The 23,794-nt window shown below is 39.2% G+C and overlaps 1 long non-coding RNA gene across 5 annotated transcripts in view; it reads left to right on the top strand.

Moving 5' to 3' along the window:
* Positions 1–205: 205 nt before the first annotated feature.
* LOC148399107 (uncharacterized) overlaps positions 206–23,794 on the top strand; it is a 44,945-nt gene continuing 21,356 nt past the window's right edge. For 2 of the 5 annotated variants that reach the window (XR_015858215.1, XR_015858211.1), the window contains exons 1-3: positions 661–719; positions 16,993–17,062; positions 19,332–19,420. This is a non-coding gene — a long non-coding RNA (uncharacterized LOC148399107). Of the gene's footprint in view, positions 315–660; positions 720–5,753; positions 5,957–6,419; positions 6,511–16,992; positions 17,063–19,331; positions 19,421–23,794 lie in introns of those variants that run through there. The other 3 variants (XR_015858213.1, XR_015858212.1, XR_015858214.1) reach the window with 3 other exon arrangements.

The following is a 23,794-nucleotide window of genomic DNA, read 5'->3' on the forward strand; positions in this document are numbered from 1 at the left end:
GCAATACAACTTGTATCAACTTGTAAATGTAGGATTAGAATACAATACATTCACCACGCACAAGTTTTGGTATGGCTGGATAATTCATTGTATTGAGATCCAAATGAAGTAATGAAGTATTCAAATTGTGTCAAATTTAGTGACTTTCGGCTTCTCCCATCAGGGGTCGCCACATCGAGTCCCTCATCGCTACAGGTCGATGCAAACTATGACCAACAGAGGACGCCATTGTAACGCGAGACTCAATTTATCCGAAACTAACGCTTTATCTGAACACACAATACGGACCGGACTAATGAAATACAGTAGATAAGGTAAGCACGTATAGTAACTATATAATTATGGCGTGAAGATTTTATTTCCGTTTAACATTACATACGTTTTATAATAAGCTAATTGAGCAAAAAAAAATGCAAAGGTGCACACGCACACACTGCTAATATTGTTATTGACTGGCATTATTAAAACATGAAGGGATCTGTGTGAGAAGGATACAGTACTAATCAATCAAATCTTAGCTCTGCGGTGTTGACCAAGTACATTGCATTTCTCAGAATTTTAAAAAAATAATTTCAACATGATATGGTAGCTATTTTATCACTGCAATGGATTTGTGTTGGGACTTCTTTATTGTTCCTCGCACACTCCCATTTAATTCACCTGCGCTTCTTGGTGCGCTTCCTTGCATTCACTTCCTACTTCCCGTTGCCGCAAACAAGGTAAAAAACCAACGTCAAGTGTCCACAGTACATAAAAAAACTTTCATTCTTGGGCTCCACTGCTGTTCATGTTTAAGCGTAAAGAGAAATGGTGCATGAAGAAGTCATTGTTTGGAGTAGTATGTAATGTATGTGAGCTCAGCCGTCCAATACATGGAAGCCAGAACGTTTTGTTGTTGCAAAAACCAGGGGGATAAAAACAAAACAGTGTCAACTGTCAATAGATCCCACAAGACTGGCTTTACTTTAACCTTTGCTGCCACTAGTTCATCCTGATCAAAAATCTCACTAAATTCTCAGCATTAACATTAGAGTGAAAGTTGCACTGTGGATCTAATTCTAGCAGGAAGCCTTTGAAAGTCAAACTGAATGTGTTGACGTGTTCCAAGAGTAAAGGTATTTTTTCTATGTGTCTGTCACATTGATAGAAAGTAGAAACATCCATTATTTTCTGCCAAGTCTCAAATCTTTTAATCTTTAATCTGCGTCGGGCTGAGCATGATACGTATATAATAAGGTAGCCAAATGTTAAAATTTCTTAGATAACTAAAAAGAATATTTGAATCACCAATTATGCACATTGTTGGCTTTGGATGTGTTGAAACACTGCCATCTGACTTTTTGCTTGAAATACAGTTCTGTGAATATTGGTGTGGGTGGATGTTAAGCTTAAGTGGTGTTTTCACAATGGGTTCTGGTAGAATGAATGCTACTTGTAATTCTTTAAATGCTCGTAATGATGTGTTTATATGGGTGTGGCAAACCTCAATGACACGTCACACTTGAATTCATCTTGTTCATGTTTTCTCTTAAAATGGAATTCTGTTCTTCCCGACTGCCTCGAACGGAGCGGGCGAGGAGTGTTGCGGCGTTCGCGTGTTCGCTCTTTGAAAAGGCCACTTTTGAATTGTGCTATAATTATCCTCTTTCCAAGACAGTGTGTTGTTCCCAGATGTCTCCTCCTTATGCGCTTGGAGTGAATTTCGGTCGGGCAGACTCCGACTGAAGTTCTCTCTCTTTACTTGGACTCCCCAATGCACCATGTAGTCACTTTCAATCTGACTGCATCACTTTCTGTAACTTAACACTTTTTAACACTCAGCATATATAATGCAAATGCCAAACCACTTTGCTCTGAACTCTGTCCATCGCTCTCTTTTTCTCTCGCTGCTCTCAGTCTTTCATTCCTGTAGCTATCTAGCTGTTATGCCCCAGGAGTAGAGGCCTGCTCAGTGTGGCAGAGATGATTTGTTTGCTTTGCAATTATTTTCCGTCAGTGGAGACAAATGGATTCATACTGCATAGAAAAACCCACACAGACGGGGTTGGAGCAATGAATGCAGTGGAACAGATTAATGTGCACTGCCAACAGATAAAGCAAAGATGAGGAACACAGTGCAATTCGGGTGAGGAACAGATAGCTTCAAAACTGGAAACACAAAAATATATGATAACAATCACATAGTTTCTTTCATATGTATTTCATAGTGTGGTACGTGAAGGGTGAAAGAATTGACTGATCAAAATCGTAACGTCTCTTGTGTAGCAACAATAAACATCATACCATCATCTAGAAGTTTACGGTACAGTCACTGGTGGAGTTAGAGGGGGTGGCACGGGGGCACTCTACCCCCTCTGAGATACGCTTGACTTTTGAGTATTTTCTGATTTTCGGTAATTCTTTTTGATATTTCCACACGTTGCTTGTAGGGAACATATCGTGAAGCTTTATCAAAGTATTCTGAAGATTTTTTTTCGGATTTGTAATTTTGTCTTGTTGTTTTGTGAACCCCCTGAGATATCCACCCCCAAGGAAATCTTAGTATTAGCTCAACTCAAATGCATCATTAACAACTTGTGTTACATGAGCTGAATTTAAAAAATGTATGTACAATTTAAGGCCTAATAAGCTTCATTGACATTTGAGGAGATAAGGCTTATTGTTTATTAGATTTTTAAAGCTCACATTGTCTCAGTTTTTATTTGCACACTACATTAAAAAACTCGACTTGAATTAAATGTACTTTGAATAGATTCATTGCATTGGACTGCACATAAGTTTTCTTTTGTTATCCCAGATTTTAATACATTTCTTGAGTGAGTCTTTGAACTTTAAAAGTATAGGAAGTGAGGACAGACATGAGCTGACGGTTCCCCCCATTACCCCCAAAGTGTGATGGACACAACTGGAACCAACGACTTTCTCTGTCTCCATTGAACTTTCAGACTATCCACACTTAAAAGAGATTAACCTTTTCCTCCCAGCTTGTGTCTCCTCAATTTCTCTCTTTTCTCCAGCCTTCTGTCTCCCCTTTTCCTCTTTTCCAAACCTGTTTCCCCTCTCCAGTGTCTCTGTTGACTATTCCTTGTCCTGCGCTCCCCTCCTCCCCCGTGTCACCCTTCCTTTCCTCCTTTTATACGAAGGGCAGGTTCAGGGGTCACCAATTACTCGAAGAGGGCTGAAAAAGTTGTATGGGCTCTGGCCTCCAAGCTGCCATCTTTCATTACTATCATGTAGATTTCAGGTACGCAATAGCCACTGACTGCCGGCAGAGCAGCACCAAACCTCAGCCCCAGTGCCATACTGTAGAGACAAGATTTCAACTGCTCATGCTTCAGTGGAAGCCCAGCTCTCTTGCTGACCTATTGGGCAGAACTAATCTGTATGTCTAGACTTGATGGGAACTCATCTACCTGGACATACAGTAGGCACAAATGTATCAGACCAAAGTAATTCCTTATGGAAGAGTTTACCTAAATTAACATCCCCCAAAACTTTTTTTTTTCCTTTTTTTTCAACAAGCCATGATTTAAAACTAAACTGCTGCTTAATTATGATTATTATCTATATACATTTTCAAATGTATACTTTAATTGGTAGCACTTTTTTGTTGAATTAGGTCTGATGACTGTTTTTAACTAATTGTCAGCGGTCAAAAATGAAATAGACGTTAGAATGTTATAATGTGGTTAATAGAAAAGGTAACACTACTCCTCTTAATTGCTACTGTGCTATCTTTGTGTTTGCTCGATGTTGATAGTGCTAATCTATTGGGAGCTGCACCTCTCTAAATTGTGACCGCACAAACAAGTTGCCATGTAGCTGTAGAAGAGTTCAATCCTATTCGACTAATCGGTGAAATGTGCTTATCTGAAGACTAAGCTATGGAGATAAAATATAACTGACTGCAATTACGGAATCAGCAAGCCAAGTTTAGTTTCAATCAGCATAAAAAAACAATTTTTTGGGGTCTCAAGTGTTCCACTCTGTTGGTCACCAAAATCTTAAATTAAAGTTATTTCCAGTGAAAGAAAACAATAGTGGTCAAATATTCTTGCTTAATTCTTGAGCAGTGGGCTCTCTCAAATTTTAGCATAAAAATTTGAATTCAGTTTGAAATGACTCATTCGCTCCGAAATAGTAAAACAGCCAAGCTCACTGAACTTAAGAACAGACTCGGTGGTTGTTTTATGTGACAGGTCGTGAGATAAATGAGTGAAGCACTGTAAATACATGTGTGCACAATGCATGTTTGTTGTTGGGTGCGAGGTCAGGAATTTTACTTTTGATCATGCCCAATCTCAAATGTCCAATTCTGCTCAGCGACAGGTAGAATTTTCGCTTCAATACTTTCTTTCTCCATGGTAAAATATTGACTCTTGGAAAAACAAAGGCCCTCACTTACCCTTTCCTAACACCATCAAGCGGATTTTTTCAGGCTCCAGGCACAGCCCAGCACTGTTTAGGCCGGGGCCAACAGAAGCTGTGCAGCCAGATGGAGTTGAAACGGCTCCTGAATAGAGAATCTCAGAATCTGATTCACTGTGCTCAGCCAAACCCACGGTAATTACAAAAACAGCGCTTGGTTCACTAATAATGGGTGCGTGTCATCTCCAATCCCCAGACCGCCTGTCTGTCCACGCCACAGAGGCAGCAATTACAGGCTTGGACCTTCCACTGGATGTGCACACAGTAAGTGTGCAGGGGAACAGTGGACTGTGTGCGGGGGCGGCAAGTTAAGGATTGAACAAGTAACTGAGAGAGATGTGTGTGAGAATGCTGGGAAAGGAAAATGTGCACATGCTGCTCAGGTTCTTTTTAGTGTTAGTTAGCAATGAATGTTTGTAATCCTCAACCGGTAAAACCATAATCTGCTGGAAGCCTCTCAGGCCACAATGATCAGCTTCACACTAACCTTTTGTTAAGTATCGATCAAGACATCACTAGAGTGTAATGTGACAAATGCAAGCTGTATGATATACAAATGAAATATTCATATTATTACAATCTTCATGTTTTGCTTTAACTCCCTTTACTCTGCCCATTTAGGGCTGAGAGAAGCACGCACACACTCTGTGAGTCACTTCCTTTACTAAACACTGTCCTGGTTACCCATCCATGATCCGAACAATGAACATCACGAGGATTTGCTAAAGCATTGACTGATCTTTCCTGTTATGCTGCTATTGTTTTTTTTTATTTGATTTTCTCTACAGAAGCATGACGGACTGGTGTCAAGTGAGACAATAGAACATAGTTGGGGTCTGACCCCACAACTAATTTGCCAGCTTAAGGTCTGGTCAAATGACAGTTTCACCAGTGTTGAGTTTATTTGGACCTTGTTCTGCTTTTTGCGTTTACAGAGTCCATTCCTAGAATTCAAAACACTTCCCCATGCATGTTTGACTGTTTGCACATTTTTAATTGACCTATTTTTAACGTTGTCAAAACATTTCATTCAGTATATAATGTCAGCCTGGTTTTGCCTGTGCCGTACGATGAGATTTATTTCCTTGTAAGTATATCCTATACGGCCTCATGAATATTAATTTCAATGTTCAACAGTTCTTAACAGACTGTACCTGCTTTTGATTTAGTTTGGATATTGCAGCCATTGATGTACCGCAACATCAAGTCTCTGGTTGCTGAAGGGTCAGAGGTTAGGGCAGTATTGCCGTAAGCAGGAAAAGTACGTGTGAAATTGGACACAGCCATGCACCATTTGTGTGTGATTAAGCTGATTTGCGAGGGCAAACTCTGTCTAAAGCTGTCACATAAAGATACTGAAAAGTACAAATCTAATAGACAGAACTCTCTGTATGTTTAACACATTATATGTATTATGTTTTTTTTCTTGTTTATATTTTAGACTGAGCATGCAATGCTTTGATAGCAAATGTATTGTTTTGCTTGAATCTTTACTGCAGTTTTGAGTGACGATCACCTACCGTATACAGTAAGTAAAATCATTTATTGCGCCTGACTCAATTTTTCCGACCCATTTTATTTTTATGGAATATGAGCATTAAAATGGAATTCCTTTTGGTTGTTGTTACCCCGAGGCTTGTTTTGCCTCCTGTTCCTCATGTAATCTTGAGAAATAGACCATGCAAATTATATGTAGCAGCTAAACAGTTGGCTCGAGTGGGCTCTTCGGGGATCAGATACATGTGATGATTAAAAATTTCAAGCATATTTAATCCACAAAAGAGCAAGCTCAGTAAAACTCAATGTTACTAACAAACTCTTTCTTGTGACGGTTAACATTTTTGAAAAGAGAAATGTGCATAGTGTATATATGAAGTCTTCAAATGAATTGACTTGTTTTCTGAGCAGTATTTGCCCTCTTCTGCATGTCCCCCCAATATCTGCCATTTGTAATCAGTTTAAACTAAATGAGAACATTTCTGCCCCCACAGTTTAAAAGTGAACATTTCTGTCTGGCTGTTAAATACCAGTGATGGACAAATGAAGCTTCATGAAGCACGTGATATTTTTGGACTCCTCTAGGTATGCAATCTTGATTTAAAAACGCTGTAGAAATTTAATACATTTCCATTGCATTAGCGTTCAAACCAAGAGCTCCATCTCATCACATCACAAGTGCTTCATGAAGCTTCATTTCATTTTGTCATCAAAGGACCAAGAATTACAGACATGCCATTGTAGCATATTTCTTGCCATGTTGTAATTGGCTCATTTTGGGGGCGGATCTGTCGCTTGGATGGTGCCTGACCTGATTGTGCTTTGTCATCAAAGTGTTTCTTTGGTCTGCAACTTAATTTGGCTTGCTACTAAATTGCTGGTGTAGAAAGTGGGCAAACAGTTACAAACTGATCTGTAACAGTGGGAAAGAAGTGCAGAACCTACAGACACATTTTCACAATTAGGCAGATAACCAAAATTTCCCATTTGTCGGGTGTCCAGACACTCCAAACACAAAGCTTTTTGTATACAAATTCAATAAAATGCAATAGACATGTGAGGATTGTGTGGTTGTTTCCAATTAGTACTAGTTTCCTATGAGCTATTTTACGTTTTTTTTCTTTCTTCAGCAATACAGGTGTTTTTGTTTTGACTATGACTTTGGCTTTGACTACATTAGCACATTTAAACTAGACTTCTTTCATAGTAGGAGCATGTAGCTGTACTATATCGATCCATCTATTTTCTATAGCGCTTATTGTATCAGGGCTGACTGAAATCACAAGGGTTTCTAAATAAATAAATGTTTTTATTTTCTGATAAATTTTAGTGATAGCGCAGTGACAGGAAGGTGGATTAGCTTGGTGGAAGACTCCACACAGACACTGTGAGATCAGTGGCCTTGTTCTCTCTAAAGTCATGCTTTGTTTGTCGTATTTCCAAGGGGTTGGGGGTAGGAGTGGTGTCAGAAAAACACTTTAAAAGTCAGCAAGGAAGAGAAAGCATGAGGAAAAGCCCCGAAGGCAAATGGCAGGCAACATCAGTGCCGTTAGACGGAGCCACTTAAGCTGTCATGCAAGAGTACGTGAACGCACCAGTGAACGCACACAGTCAGCATCAGTGAACACATTATTCAGAGACAACCAGAGTGATGGTGACGAAACGGTCTTATTAAAATAATCAAATGATATTTGAAATATAAATATGCAGTTTTGTGAATTTTATATGAATCAAATTCTAAATCCATGCTTTGCGATGTAAAATTATGCATGATTTGATTTATATTACGGTCAAAGACAGCGTTTCATACCATAGCAAAGAAATAGTACAGCTGTTGCTCAAATCAAATGGCAATTTCAGTAACTGATAAGCTATTAAACTATTACAACAAATTAGTATGGTTGTAAGAAAAACAAGTTTTAAAAATACTCACTAATAAGCACTTGACAAAAAAGTGTTCCCTTTGTTTTAGAGCACATTCACTGTGCACACAGAGCTTGATGTGTCACATTGAAGATATTTTCATGATTCAAAATTAAAAAAGTCAAAGATTTCAAATACACATTTAAGCCCTATTTTCATAATTTGTATTTCTTTGTGACTTGTGTGCTGCGTGGGCTCAAAATAATTCCAGACTACAATTATTCATTCATCTATTTATTTATTTATTTATTTGCATGAGTAATTTCCCTCCTCAGTTGCTATTGCATGTGGTGGCAGAGCTGGAAATATTTTAAAATGTAAAAATGCTTAAAGGCTTCAAAAATTCTTTAATATGCTTAATATTGTAACGTGTTCAAATATCAGCTTTGCTCTACATTTCCGCAATTAGATTTCTTTACTGTGCCCATGCATCATTTAAGATTCACTCCAATACATGACAGTTGGAGAATCGACTGTGCTCGAGTTTGCTGTCTTGTTGGAAGTCAAGTGACAAATCAAAATGGTGGTGTAAACTCTCCAGAGATATTTGGTTTGTCAAAGTTGATTAAATCCAGAGAGGCGTAAGCAGACGCTGAGGGATAACGCGTGGTGGCGTTGAGTTGAGCCGTTTGCCTCAGCCTTTTTTTGCTGGTCGATGTGTTAGGACAGGGAGAATGAAGCGGAGAACTTGTATGGATGGAGATGATGATGGTTGATTTCTCTCACACAAGTCTGTCCCTCTATCCCCTCCCTCTTTGTACGTAACGACAATTTCTATTTGACTTCTCAGCCAAATCGTATTGGCTAATTGGGTTTGTTTATGCAGCCATGAATGAAATGTGCTGCATTGAACGAGCATGCAAACAAGCACATTTTTTTCCGCTGTTTTATTTTTGAAAAATGACGTTCTCTCTAACAGACAGTACAGGGTGACTCTTTCTGCTGGGATTTTAACTAATGTTTAAATTGTCATGGACTTGGTGCATACCACGATTTTAAAATTCACTGTAACTGTGACTTTGACGTCTGAAAGCCAATTAGTCTCCAACCGTTATGTAAATTCAGATGTCAACATTTTCTATGCCGCTTATCCTCATGAGGATTGCTAAACTTACTTTTGACGTATTTGTGCCAATGTAACATAAACTGAATTTTCAAGTATAGTATCAACAGTTGCAATCTGTGTACAATTGGGACCTTGACCTAGTATATTTGACAAATATTAACTCCTATAGGCATTTATCAACTTAAATTCTACTTTGATTCAAATGTAGTATGTCCTTGTGAACTTGACAGTTCCGGATAAAGGTTACGCTGGCATTTCTTTTTAGGATTCAGACTAGTTGTATGCTTAGAATACAGCATTAAGGCCATTCCCTTAGTATCTGAGCAAACGTTATCCCAAAGGCAAGCAATAACACCTTTCAGTCTTGTTTCCTTGATCCTCCAAATTAGTTAAATCCTATGCGTATGACCCATCATAATCTAGTATTAGAAGTTGGCCTCTATTAGTTTTGCTGAATTTCCAATGCAGTGATGAAGTCCTACCATTGACTATAATCATTTGGAGTAGAAATATATGGAGTACTGGGAGAACATAGCAAAGGTATATCTTATTCAAGCGTGAAATGCAACTATGGTCTGGCAACAAAGCTAATATTAGCTTAGCATTAGCAAACAGGGAGCTTAATCGGGCTGCTGAGCTGTCAGAACACATAACTGCATGCTTCCAAGGGTTCCTTTGGAGTTATAATCCTGGGTCTCGGCAGGCGATGACCTCATGGACTGGACTGGTGCCTGTGGGGGGATTGGGCAAACTGTGTGAGTCTAGTCAGCCACTCACTGAGATTTGTGTGTGAGTGTTATGGCTGATTGTTTTTATTATGATGTACAGCACAGTAAGTCCACTGACTGTTGAGTTGAACTTTTCAAGCAACCATAAAATAGAATTCCAGCTGCTTTGTTTGGGCATTTTTGCCCTGTATATCATGTTGAAACTGTGTGTGTAGGCCCCAGGGAGCAATGATATTTCAATTGCAGAGATGCCACATCTAATTAATAGTGGGCATCATTTTCCCTCCAGGCTATGAGATAATTGAAAAGGTTAACCTGTCACTTTGCTCCTGCGTTGGGTATTAGTGACTGGCAATGTGGCACACTCTCTTGCATCAGTGCAACAGACTGCGCTGCACCCATCCACAGCATTGCCTATTTTAGGAGGCTTTCAAGAGCGTTATTATTTATTTACATCGAGGAAATTTTATACATACATGTTTATCCACACACACACGCACACCCACATGCACGCCCACAAAAATATATGCTGAGGATGTGCGGAACCTATATTAAATACAATCTACACATCCATGTTCGAATGCCATTCTTTATACATCTAGAAAAAATGAGACAAAGATGAATAATTTCAATTTTTGGTTCACTCTGACCGTTGGGAAAAACATAGGGGATTGCTCAAATTTGCCTTTCGGTTATTCAGAGTGCACCAAAAATGGAGTGCCGGTGCGGACACTCGATGACCGAACTGGGGGCACATTGCGTCAGTGTTGGCCGCCTTCGGAAATAAATGGGAGCTAAGCACACTCTGTCTTTTTGAACACACCCACTCTCAGACATAGTGCACGTGCATCTGAGTGAATTTCCAAATGCCCCACAGGTTATTATGTGCTGTTTTATTTTTTATTTCTACCTTTGATATATTTCCGTCAATGTAAGGATAACGTCACAGTCACAAAATGGGTGGAAAAGGTTTCCTGACACATAAAGATGGCGTTTGAACAGCCATGTGCAGACTTTTTATAGACACTACATGTGGCCTGTCTTTTATTTTGACTCATCAGTATTCAACCTGGCAAGACCATCCCCTCATTAAAGTTAATATCCAAGTGATGGGGGTTAAAACAACAGCACACCTTCACACAAAACCCTTTTCAGATGACTAAGTTAAATGAACACACAAGGGCACTCACTAATGGGAGGCTGTGGGTGAACGAGATTGTCAATAGCTCTGGCCAGCCATGGGTATCATCAATTACTAGACCCAAGACTCAGTGACTCCATTGATCTTAGCAACAGTGGCAACCTATCATCCTGGTGCAGAGGTCTTCTGCCGTTGGAGTTCAGACTATGTATTCCCGGGAAGGTACAAGTTACATTTGAAGCGGGTATTTTGCATGGTGCAGCATAGATGGAAGAAATCAGTAATGAGACCTTTAAGCAAATGTTAAACAAAAAATTAACAGAAAATTTTCTGGTAAGCAACTTGATACTGCTTTCTCATTCTCTGGAAAAAATTAATTTGACGACTCTTTCGAATTTGCCCAAATTATCAGCATGTTATGCCCCCAGTTGCATCACTTCAATGACTTTCCAGAGCACTACAGGCGGCGTTGGTCAAAGGAACTTCAAACTTTGTGAAGAAAATTAAATCAAATTATTATAACTTCTAAGTCATAAAACATGAAGCACTGATTTGTCTTCTGGAACAATTTCACACTATCAGTCTAAGAGCTCATCAGAGCTTACCTTTGCTTCACATTTCCTTTCATAAGAAAAAGTAAAAATTTGCCTTTGTATAAAGCCTAATGGAAATGTATGGAAATATTTGAACTTGACACATTATGACAATTTGTTCAACCATTTTGCATGTAAAGACAAGAAACTAATGCAAAAATGTTGCAGGGTGTGAGAGAATTCAGTCATACATTTTGGTAATAATAATGTTGGAAACAGCAGAGAATTGTACATAATGATTTGCATCCGTATTGTGCAAAATCATTTGAAACTAATTCAAAGAAACAAAAAACTTTTTGGCACAATGATGTAAAATTTGAACAAGTCATTTTGAGAAATTTAATTCTGATTTGAAAAAAACTGATGATGCTTGTGTTGGCTTCTCATTTCTTTGTGTTGATATGCATACACTCTGGTTGTGTGTGTGTATGTTTCCATTTTCTCTCCATGAGAACCAACCCTCTGGCCTTCCAGCTGAGTTCACAGATCCAAAGTCGAGTTAATCTGGTTTTACCTTTAGCCCCAAAAACAACACAGGATTACTGCAGAAACAACTGAAATCAACCATGAAACCACACTTGAGGTCAGTGAGAACAATAGTACGAGAGACCTTGAGAGAACATAAGGACATTGAACTAATGTTGAAAAGTTGGATGCTTGTGTTGCAAACGATGTGGTACACCCAAAGTTTGATTGTAATTATCATTTGTCCCAGTTGCTGAATACATTTATCAATATTACCATTGCAACGATAACATTGAAATGATCCACGCCATTTTTTAAATTCTTATTCACAATTTTTATTCCGTCAGTGACATTTTCTAGTTTATAAGCGGTGACTAATAGTAAATGTGCCGGAAATTGAGCGACAAAATATTTTTTTCTCGACTAAATGGTGTCAGTTCCTCTTTGTGTTTGCCGTGCGCATCAAGTCTGTGCATTATATAAGAAAGCTCATAACACCAAGACGGGGGCGAGACAGACGAGGGCACAAACGGATAAATAAATGAGTTAAGTGGAGAGGAGGGAGTTTGTGCTGTCATCCCCCCTCCCTTTGGACAGTCGAGTGTATGCAATAAGTGCTCTCTCCTTTCACCTTTTGCTTCAGTGCTTCTCCGCTCAGCTCCCAATAGAAATTGCTCCGTGGCATTAAATATGTAAAATTAGCATTTTATGTAGAACACATTTCTGTGTCGTGCGCAGCTTCAGCCCCCCCCCCCCCCCCCCCCCCCCTCTCTGCTAGCCACCCAGCCCTGAGCGCAAAAGCTACACAAACTCATGCATGCATATGATATGCATTTGGTCATCTCCATGGTAACATTAGTGGGGCAGGGAAGAAGGCTCGAAGATAGAAAGATGAAAAGGTGTAGTCATTGAAAGAGACCTGAGATTCAGGACTTACTCATTTTCATGTGAACACACACATTTCATCGCTTGCTGACTGAGTGAATTCCACTTGAATCTTCCCAAAGAAGAATGCTTTTGAGACATCTAATTCAACGACTGCATTCTGATGCCCATATAGTCGAGCCAAAAAATGGTAACATACCGACATATAGAAGAAAAGCCATTAACATTTGCCTTCACAATTCAGAGTCAAAGGGGTTAGAAAGAGAACTGGTGTCCATGGAGACAACCGGCATTTGGTACACCGACACTCCCGAATCGACCTCTGGTACTACAGCGCCTTGTTCAGCATTGACTTCTTACTTACTGTACGTCCTTAATAGTGCCTGTGGGTCACATAGGCTGAACCATTAGTCAACCATTATTCATTGTAATCTAAAATGTCAGAAAATGGTGTCATACTAGAAAGTCATCACATGTTATATCAGAGATGCCTTGTAGCTTTACAAAGGAATTTGATGGGATATTTTTATCATCAAATGAGAGTGGTAGATCATTTTACCAAAGGCAATTTGTAGTAGGTGGTAAGAGGCAAAGATGAAAACACACACAGGTGTGGGTACAACATGCAAACTCATCACAGGAAGGAACAGGAACCTGGATTTGGAACTCGTGGATGTCCACGAAGCACGCCCGCTTCATCTGTGACCCCTCTGCTCTCTTGTTTCTGGCAAAGTTTCTTGTGGAGCGCGCCAAGTGAACTGAAAAAGGAACGACTCAGTTCGTATGATCCTATTCAGTACCATCCATCCATTGTTGTTCAGATTTGGTCGTGGGGGCAACGACTTTAGCACGGAAGGCCGGAACGCCCTCTCCCCAGCCACTTTGTCGTAGTATTTTAGGGGAAACGCAGTGTTCTGCGATTAGACAGGAGAGGAGGTCCTTCCAGAGGGAAGGACCGATTCGATCCCTCTGACACTAATTGGGCTTTACCTCCTACAGTATGTTAAAACATATTGTATACTTGTTCCCAAAGCATAAGAAAAAACCCCAAATCCTTTTGTTTTTGCTAATTAGTCTTTAGTGCACCAGAACAATATGTTTTTTGTATGCGGCTTTCATGAGAAGCATGTAAACTACCCTCAGAGATTTGGGATGCATTGGCAGGAAACAGTGTCATGCCTGATACTTCACAAGTCTTATTTGAATAAAAAGTTGGTGGAAATCTTTTAATGCTCTTACTACCTTTCTGTTCACAATCCACATGGTTTCAAGTAATGGAAAATGAATGTCAGAAATTGGAGTGTAGCATTATGTAAGGTGACCAAAGAATGCTCGTATTTGCATGTTTCTATAATGAGATCTGGGCTTATATATTATAATATATTCCCAAATAATATTTTGATCCTAAAACTTTGTCATTTCTGATGATGAAAAAGACACATGCCAGACCCAGTGATAGAAGGCGACGTACTGCTGTTTGTTGTGTTAAAGTAAAAAAAGGAGTCCAGTGGTGACTGGTGGGTGTGAAGTCATTTTGTGTGCATGCTATTTTGTGTGTCCCACCATGTACACACTCACCATATGTTTCTGTTTTATGCCGTTTGAGTTGTGTGTGATGGCCTCCAGCTCGCCTCTTTTCCCCTGGCTTGTATGGGAAACTGAGATTATTACAGGCCTGATTCATTAGATGTCTGTCTGGTTCACTTTGGTTCATCAGTCAGACACAACTAAAAACCACGCATCCAGAAAATACTACATATGATCAGCCTTTGTTTGTTTTTGCTTTTGTTTCCCTTTTTTTCTCTCTCACCGGGATTCCTTCCAAATACTTCAATATTAAAAGAAAGCCACTTTCACTCTCGTGGCAAACAGCCCTTTCGGTCCCGAGCACCCAGATAATCAATCATAACCGGGGAATACAAATTCATCAGCCTGGATCCATTTTGCCGTGGTTAGAGATCAAAAGGTTGTGAGTTGACTATAGGAAGTCCAGGTACTAAGCCAGACTAATTTATCTAACATGGGAGAGATTTAGCCCCCTAAGGAAACGGGGACATGGTTTTTCTCCATCAGGTCGAATATCCTCGATGGGCCTTGAGGGCTCTTAGTATTGCCGCGGCATATCCTGTACGCCATTTAACATTCCATTGATCAGATTAATTGCCTTTGCTTGTGTCCTGTTTGAGGAAGCCTGCAAAAGTACATGCTTAGATTAAGTCATGTTTAAAATGCAGTACATTAAGTTCTATCTCCACTTATGGAAGACTGTTTTTATTCGCTTGTTTGGTTCTATGTTAGTGTATTTGTTTCTTTGTGTCAGTTTTCACCTTTTGAATTTTTAGGAACGTCCGGTGAGGGACCATGCGTTGTTGGCATGATGAAATCATCAAATAAAATAAGGAACTCCATTGTTTTTTATTATTATTATTATTATTATTATTGCTTCATAAAATAAATACATGTGAATTCATATCAATTTGGTAAATTTAATATATTTCCCCAATCTATACTAATGGTCAGTCCACATGAGTTGGTGTTATTTTTACAAATTAGTCAGCAATCTAAAGTCTTAAAAATGGCTTACTCTCTTTGATAATGCAATGTTAATGGTTGAACAAATATGCCATTTTTGGGGTCCCCTGAAAAGCATTATGCTCTTACCTGTCAAATGTCACATTCAGCATTTTTTGGCAGCTATTAGAACTCGAGGTATGAGTCACTCACTGATTCAGAATGTCAAATGTTTTCACGGAGAGTTTCTGTAGTTTTGGTGGTTTTGGTAATAAATCAAATATGTATCTATCAGAACAAATTCTGTCCCGCTGATTTATGGTGTATATTTTTTCTTCAATAAATATGGCTTATTTTGTAAAAGTTCCAATGGGAACTGAGATTCGTGTCTAGTTTGTGTTCTAAACTTCAGTGGTGCTTTGGGTATTTTCCTGCAATTTTCTCCGGTCTTTCAAAACTTTTCATTGAATTTGTCAGTTTGTGGGACTGAACTTTCTCTTCATGCACACATGTACATACACATATTCACATACACAGAGAGAGACTCAGTTCCTCTGCAATTATGAATAATTGTGACTGTTGAAAAGTGTGTGTATGTGTGTGTGTGTGTCTGAATTCCCCTGGTTCTACTCACTGCTAGAGGGGCCAGTCACCTTTCTGCACTGGTTTCAAGTGTGTTGAAGTTCTCACACACTCGCTTTTTTCACGCTACATGTTTAATGAAAGGCCAACATTCAGGAAGTGGCACTGCTTTGAAGGCAGCAATTCATGTTTCTAAGTGTGGAGCACTTATTGGAGGTCAGACTTGGGGTCTATTAGTCTTTGCGTATTGATTACGAAGGGCAGAAGCCAAGAGATCTCGGGAACAACAATACCTGCTTAGTTACTTTGACCTCTAGACACAGGATGTTTTTCTATTGGTTTTTGGTGGTTAACTTTGCAGACCTTGAATGACAATTCAATCATTCCATATAGTGGGACAGAAACAAACCAGGGTTGAGAAAAGTGAAAAAGTGATGACTTAAAATATCTGTCCCGCTATGACAGCTACTATCAAAAGGAGCATATATATACGTACATATACGGACGCACGCACACACACATATACATACAGTATGTGTGTGTGTGTATCGTTAGTGTTGCGCTCCTCTGTCTCCGTTACATGCTGGGAACATGCCAAAATACATATTGGTCAATTTGACATATTCAGAGAATCTACATAGAGCAGATCAAACAAACACATTGTGAGTCCCCTCAGGGATGATATTCTATACCAGAGGCCAAAGCACATATCTTTCCTAATGTTGTAGTGCCTCCAAATCTCTGTGCTGCACGCTACCTGGAGCGTGTATGCGTGTGTGTTAAGCAGACATGTCAGTTTAGACTAAGGTGATCGGTCCACTCAGACCCAGTTGTGGCCCCGTGGGGGTATCCCAGTGTCCTGCTCTCCTGGTGTGGGAAAATAGAGTGTTGGATGGGGTATCCCATAGCGCCTGCCTGGCTCCTGGGCAGCAGACAGCTAAATCAGTCACAGATTGGATTATGAACGCTAAGTAATGAATACATCTTTCTTCGATTGCACACACAACCAGGCGTGAATGTGTCAGGGCTATTTATATGATTTAATGTGACTCCTATTACATGCAGACATAACACGCCGAACGGTAGATTTTGAAACACCCAATATTTTTGGTTTCGCTCAACTGTTTCTCCATTCTGTGCTATTTATGCTTTTTTCTGTCTTTCTGCCCTCAGGTCATAAGTGTTGATCCTCATCTGAAATCTATTGCAGCACTGGAGATGAAATACACACCACACAGCCGAGGTGTGTATGTGTAAGAAGACGTGTGCGCATGTGTGTGCGTGCAACATTTGATTTTCAGTTAAACGTTGAGGATGAAGTATAATTAAAACCCATAAATATTTGTGAAGATTATGATTTCTTTGTTTGTGCTGCATATTAGTTTTTTGTTTCTTTTTAAAGTTGTACACACACCCCAAAGCAGTTTTAAATTTTGGTAGATGTAAATGCACAAAGATTCAATTTAAAGAGGAGCATCAAATCTTTGTAACGTTTGTCTTTCTCTGTGGTGCTAAAAAAATATTGGTTGCTCTTTATAAATAAAAATAAATAAATTATCTTATTTTCTGCCTATAATCCGTGGCTCCAGGTAGGCTGTATGTTTAGGATATTTTCATGTGACAAAAAAACTTTCAATCACAATGCCATATTGATGATTGTTAACTGCGAGGTCAATCAAAAGCCTTCACTCAACTGAAGACGTTTTTTAAATCAACAGATTCATTATGTGGTAGATGCACTCTCCTCTGGCTTATTTAGTCTGTCATCATCTTATTTTAGAATTATTTGTGTGAGTGTGTGTGTGTTTCTGCGAGTGTGTGTGGCGTCAATGTGGCGTCTGCAGAGTCATGGCATTATAATGTCCTGCCTGATCCTTCATGTTACGTCCAAATCACCAAGATCTGATAAGACTAGAGTAGGTGAAGACTAGACTAGGTGAATTCTCTCATCACCTTGGATGAAACATTCTTTCCTAATACTTTGGATCAACCTTAGAGGCTCTTCAGAAGACCAAACAGAAGTGTACAAGGATAAAAGTAATGGCAATGTAGATCCAAATCATGACTTGTATTTAGGGATGAACGAATTTGAAAAATAATAAAAATGTGTGTTTTTTTTTTTTTTTAACCCCCACATTATTGCAATTTCTTAGTAGTTTTTGTACATCATGTCTTGACCCATGTGACCCCCAATTTAGGACAGGGCAAAACCTGTACTCTGCATTGTTAACAGCATTTAATCAAAGATCAATCAATCCTCCCACCCCACCCCTAAAAAGCTACCTCTCTGCCTATCGCTGTCTGAAATGCCTATTGGAGGAATTCTTGTCTCTTTGTGCTGACAGACAACCAAAGAGAGGGCTTTGTTTCTTCTAATCTTCATCTGCCCTCCTGTCAAATTAAGCTGCACATAATGGAGGGAAGAGAAACATCTTCTCCAACAAACTGTGCACAACTATGGGGTTCAATTGAATAAAGTCAAAGTTTCAACTTCAGCAGACAAATTTCATGACCGCTTTTTCTTTTCTTTTCTGTTTTTATTTCTTACTAATTTGCTTGAGCACAAAACAATAAATGTATTGGCTCAAGTGAAGATAGTGTTACTCATATGGGAATGGTCAGACACGCGGCTCGAGTTCCAAACCCATATGCTGACCATTTCGAGTATCAATCACTGTATCTAAATGATTAAAAAGAACGTATTGATTACCAATAATGCTTCATAAATCAACATGCACACAGTGCTAAACTTTCTGTTAGGCTCATACATGTTATCTCTGGCACACACTCATGACCGCCAGCCCACCCGCATGACCGACCTTGTGTGTGTAGAATAAAGATTTGTAACATGAAGTTTGAGTATAGTTATTGTGTTGACATGTAATCACACTCCTTTTAACACATAGAAGCTTATGTATAAAACAACTGTTATATTATACAATGGCCAAAGGATTTTTTTTAATGGAATAACATGTCTGAACCGCAAATATTAAAGAGGCAAAAAAAAGCAAACCCAGATGGCCAGTGAGCCAAAAGGCTTCTGCCAGTTCACAGGAGGAGAGACATGGTATACCCGAGAGTCGGGCTGAATAAATTTTAATCACGTATACCATACTTGTTTAAACACCCCCTTTCAAAAGTAGCGGAAAAGTTGGGCTATTTTTTTTTCCCCCATAGACATTTGGGTTTGACATACAAAGACATTTATGAGACATAAATAAAATCTGTTCATTTTGTAATTTTTATTTCAAGAAATTTAAAGGCGAGCCACCAAGAACGACCGTGGAAAGTGTAGGTGTATCCAGCTCAATTGTCGAATAAGGGTTGATGCACCATTTATTGATCTATTTCATTTATTGCACAACAGATGGGTTTGTCTACTCAGTGCAAGTCCTTGATGGGACACATGTTCTTCTACTACTTTGCCAGAGGGCATACATGGAAGCGCTCCGGCAATAAGAGCATTTCAGACTTAAAATGTGTTTTATTTACTTATTTATTTATCCCCACAGCACGCTTGAAATATTGATTGGAGCAGAAGATTCCACAGCACAGGCTTTTTGGAGCTACAAAATGGAATTCACCCCTTTGGTTGCTTCAGGTGAAATCCAGAAAGCATTTTGTTTTCTTCTCTTGTATCCATGTTGTGGTGTGTTACTCTAACTGTTTATCTATTTGTGTGTTTTGTATCCTCACTACTTCTCCCCCTTTTTCTCTGTCCGGTGATTTGCTGTGTAAGCAACAGCAAACACGACAAGCTTCTAGAAATAAAAGTAAGCCATCTAATATTTATTAGCCAAACTCATCCTGGAGTCTCTGAATTGAGCAGAGTTGCGCCTGGCATCTCAATTTAGTAAAGATGCAGAAGATGGAGAGAAGCGTTCACCTGTGATATTTTTACATCTTTTCTTAGATTCTACTGATGCTACAACTTTGTTTTTAGGCAAGGGGTACTCACAAATATTTTCAACCAGGCAACTATCCTCATCAACGTGAAATTCGCAAAATGTTTGTATGTATTGCAGTAATCAATGCTTAAATTGTAAAGAGTGAAAAAATGCTACCGTCAAATGCAAAGGTCAAGATGTCACAAATATTGCGGGTGGAACTTGATTACTGCGTTTCACCAACTAAATTGCATACTGAGAGAATAGGATGCAGATATACATCCAACAAAGCTTTTGAACAGCAATAATTATTTGATTGTAATTTTGTCAGTTGTGTTCGTGAATTTGGTTGACTACGCTGCGCCGTGATAGGCATTCTGACATATTCTAATGCATCTGGCGATTTGCTGACCAAAAGTAGACTAGAATTGAGACTACCAGAAAGCAGGTCTAACTTGTGGCGCAGGTGGTGTCAAGCGATTTTGGTTGCTTCAAACAAGGTGCAGGCAGACACATTTTGAGCTTGATTAACATGTGTGGCACATTTTAGCATTCCGTTTTACTGAGTACATTTTGCGCACGCCGATGGCATGACTTCAGTGAGTCCTTCCGCCATGTATGTAGATGACGCAGCTCTGTGTGTTAGACACTTTGAGTTAGACTTGTGCTGCTCAAGAAAATAGGACCCTTAGATTCTGAATTTCTCATGTACGTATGTAGTGCAATCGTCTTGTACAGTTTAAGGTTTTGGAAACTGAAAAAATAACCAATAAATCAAACAGAGACTCCAACAAGAGAGCTACAGAAGAAAGGTAATGTGAAAAACTCAGGAGGGTTGCCAAATTTGTTGAGTTGAATGCCATCAACCACTTTGCTGTAAATTGTAGTAGTTTTTATGAACATATATACAGAGCAAAAATATCACTCACATGGCAGTGTACAATACTACCCACCCAACCTAAATAATGAAGCTAAATGAGCTCTCTGATCTTGTTGACAAATACAACATGAGCTTTGTAAGTGTATAATTATATATAAAATATCATCGAGGCACACACAAAGATTGCAGAGCAAGATCTGAAGACTTGCAGTCCACTCTGTGTTCCCATTTTAGCATCTGATCTGAGCAAAGCAGACAGGCGAGAGTAGCTTGCCCTAAAGTCATGTAAAATGCAAAGGAATATTCTACGCTATTAAAACCTCCTGATGGCAAAGAGAGCGTGAGCACATATCCATGCGCTCAAACACACAAATACATACAAACACGCACGTTCATGTTCAGACCCAAATAAGGTGAATGCACTTGAGCACATTGTTCAGTCTGCTGCATTGTCACAACCAGACACTCGCTCTCCCTTCACTGTGTACGTAATCTTATGAAAGTAATACATTCATATAAAGTGCCTCTAGGATTTTTATGTCGTAGTACAAAAGCCTCACGCTTAATTGTGTCTTAGCAAATGCAAGTTTAATTTCACCTCCGCCAAAAGTAAATCTGTTCCTGTTGACCAAGAGACGACCCAGATTCAAAGGTTTGTTAACCATCATCCTGGCACCTCCTCATTCCATCTTGTCATCTGTTATCTCTTCCATAACACTTCCGAGTGCACTTCTAAGTGTACTTAACTCCAGTAACTCCACATGTTCCCGTTTCATTATTAAACCCTCCCAACAGACTATCAACTTTTTATTCCACTTGCTGCCAGAAGTTGCCACTTTTAAATATTCTCGAGCACTCATCTAAGGCCCCTAGCCCCAAACGGCACTTTAAAACACTTAGTCTTGATACTGGCCCCAAATGAAGGACAAAATATTTACTTCATTTTTTTTCTTTGTGACAACAAGCTAGCTTTATGCCTCTTAAGTAGAGAAAGTGCCGGGAGTTTTACAGCCTTGAAAAAGAGAGATCTCATATGATGTGCTCTTTTGTCATTGCCACAAGCGCAGAGTAGCTTTCATGAGTGATGTGTATCATTATTGAAACACAATCTCAGCGCTTCAGGGCAAAAAGTTGTTAACGTCAACTTACGTAGCTCTCATGTTCTTCTCTAGTCTGTTCATGTAATAGTGCTCTACAGAGTGATGAAAATGGCACTTCAGGTTGCTTTGGGAGGTTGTGAAGGTTCCTGGCTTTGTACGGTGCTCTACGATAGCTGCCGAAGGGATGTTTGGATTAACTTAACTCGTTTACCGATTTGAGTTTATTGGTTACTTTTTTTGTTTTCTACTCGAAGTCGGAAGGTTTTGTGTTGACACTGTTATTGGCAAGTGTTCAGAATATCCCTACCTTGACTGCTGCTTCAATTCTAACTTAAGAAAATAACCCCAACAGATGCTGCTGCCTCTGCTGCTGTTGTATGACGTTCTTTTGGTGATGAACTGATGTGTTTAAAAACAAAAATGGAATTATGGTTTGAAAAGTTGAACCATTAGACCATTCACATCTTGGAAGCTCTCAAACATTTTGCTCAAGGCAGCCAGACCTGGATGGTTTATTTCTATAAGATAAATCTTTCATCTTGCCACCTTATCCCATAGCCTGTACATACATTATGAAGAACATGTGAGGTTGTTGTCGCTTTTACTAAACAGGCTGTACTTGCCAGAAATTCCTGAAACGTCTTCAGTGTTGCTGTTGATCTCTTGGTAGTCTCACTGACCAGATTTCTTCTTGCCTTTTCATCAAATATAGAGGCAGTTCTTGTCATTTTAGAGCCATATTGTATGATTTCTTCACTTTTTTTACTATATTTAATTCCTTGGAAATTATTTTCTACCATTCTCCTGACTGGCACCTTTAAACAATTAGATCTCTTAGATGGTGTGGAAGGTCTTTACAAACCATTGCTTGTGCCGTAAGATGTGACTACCAATATGTCAGGAAAGCCATACCAGAACATTTGAACTTTTTTGGGGGTTAATCAACGGCACTTTAAATGCTGGCAGGTGTGTGATGACTACTAGTTAACATTAATTGTAATGTGGTCAGTTCATTCAGTCACATATGAGCACCTTTGTGCAACCACATTAAGCCAGTTGATGATTTTTACTCGCCCTAGCAAAACGATGTAATTTTCTTTTCAATTCTGAGTTGTGGGAAATGATCAGTGGTGGTCTCATGTTTATAGATCAACAAAAACTGGCATTTGAACAGGGGTGTGTAGACTTTTTATAAGCAATAAAAGAGGTGGGCACATCTGCAAAAGAACCGGTTACATATGTTTTTGTTGCCAATAATTTGTTTTTTCACAACTATGAATTTGCTCCAGTAAATTGTATGACAGAGAAAAAAAGATAATACAATTTTCAATCTATTCTCCCGAAGTTGATCCCATGTACAATGTAAAATGGTTGGTGAATCCTGTTCTATAACTCTACCATTCATTTTAAGTCCACTTCCACTACTATTTTTCGTTTTGTTTCTCTTAAACACTTGGTAATTCTGCTCATGTTTGTTCATGTCGGGGACAATGTCTCATCTCTCTTCAGTCTCTTGCAGTTACTCCTCACCTGGGCCCCAGGCTGTTCATGACCAGCCATATTTCCTCAGACACCTTTCAATTGACTAGTGGACAACTTATATTATTTATGGCATCATTGGAGGTGAATAGCAAGCTTCAAATGAAACCAGAAAGATTATCATCACTCTGGGTTTTTAAACGATCGGAATTCCAAAGGTGTGTGTGTGCATGTCCCACACAGCATGTCCCAAGCGTCGATCACAAACAAATATTGCTTGGAAGCTTCCACAGGAAGAATTTTCTTTATTCATTCCTGTCCACTTAGGATGTCTGTTCACACCCCACTACCACACAAATGCACACACACATGCACACACACGGCCCCTGAACTATAAATATTTCAACCTCTCAATCTATATTCATTATAAAACACATGCCCAATGCAATATGCGGTTGTGAGGACATGAGGCTTTTATTTATTCATCTTACTTATTTATATTTCTTTCCTGAGGGCTGGACGTTGGTTTCTATCCATCAGCGCTGATTGCTGACTATTACAGAGCACTTAGAGCATCCCCAGAACTGGCCAGAGGGGAGCACAATTCTCGAGAGATCCACTCACTTCAG

Source organism: Syngnathus floridae, chromosome 4, assembly GCF_059516105.1.
Source record: "Syngnathus floridae isolate MCC-2025c chromosome 4, RoL_Sflo_1.0, whole genome shotgun sequence".
In the NCBI taxonomy this organism is placed as follows: Eukaryota; Metazoa; Chordata; class Actinopteri; order Syngnathiformes; family Syngnathidae; genus Syngnathus; species Syngnathus floridae.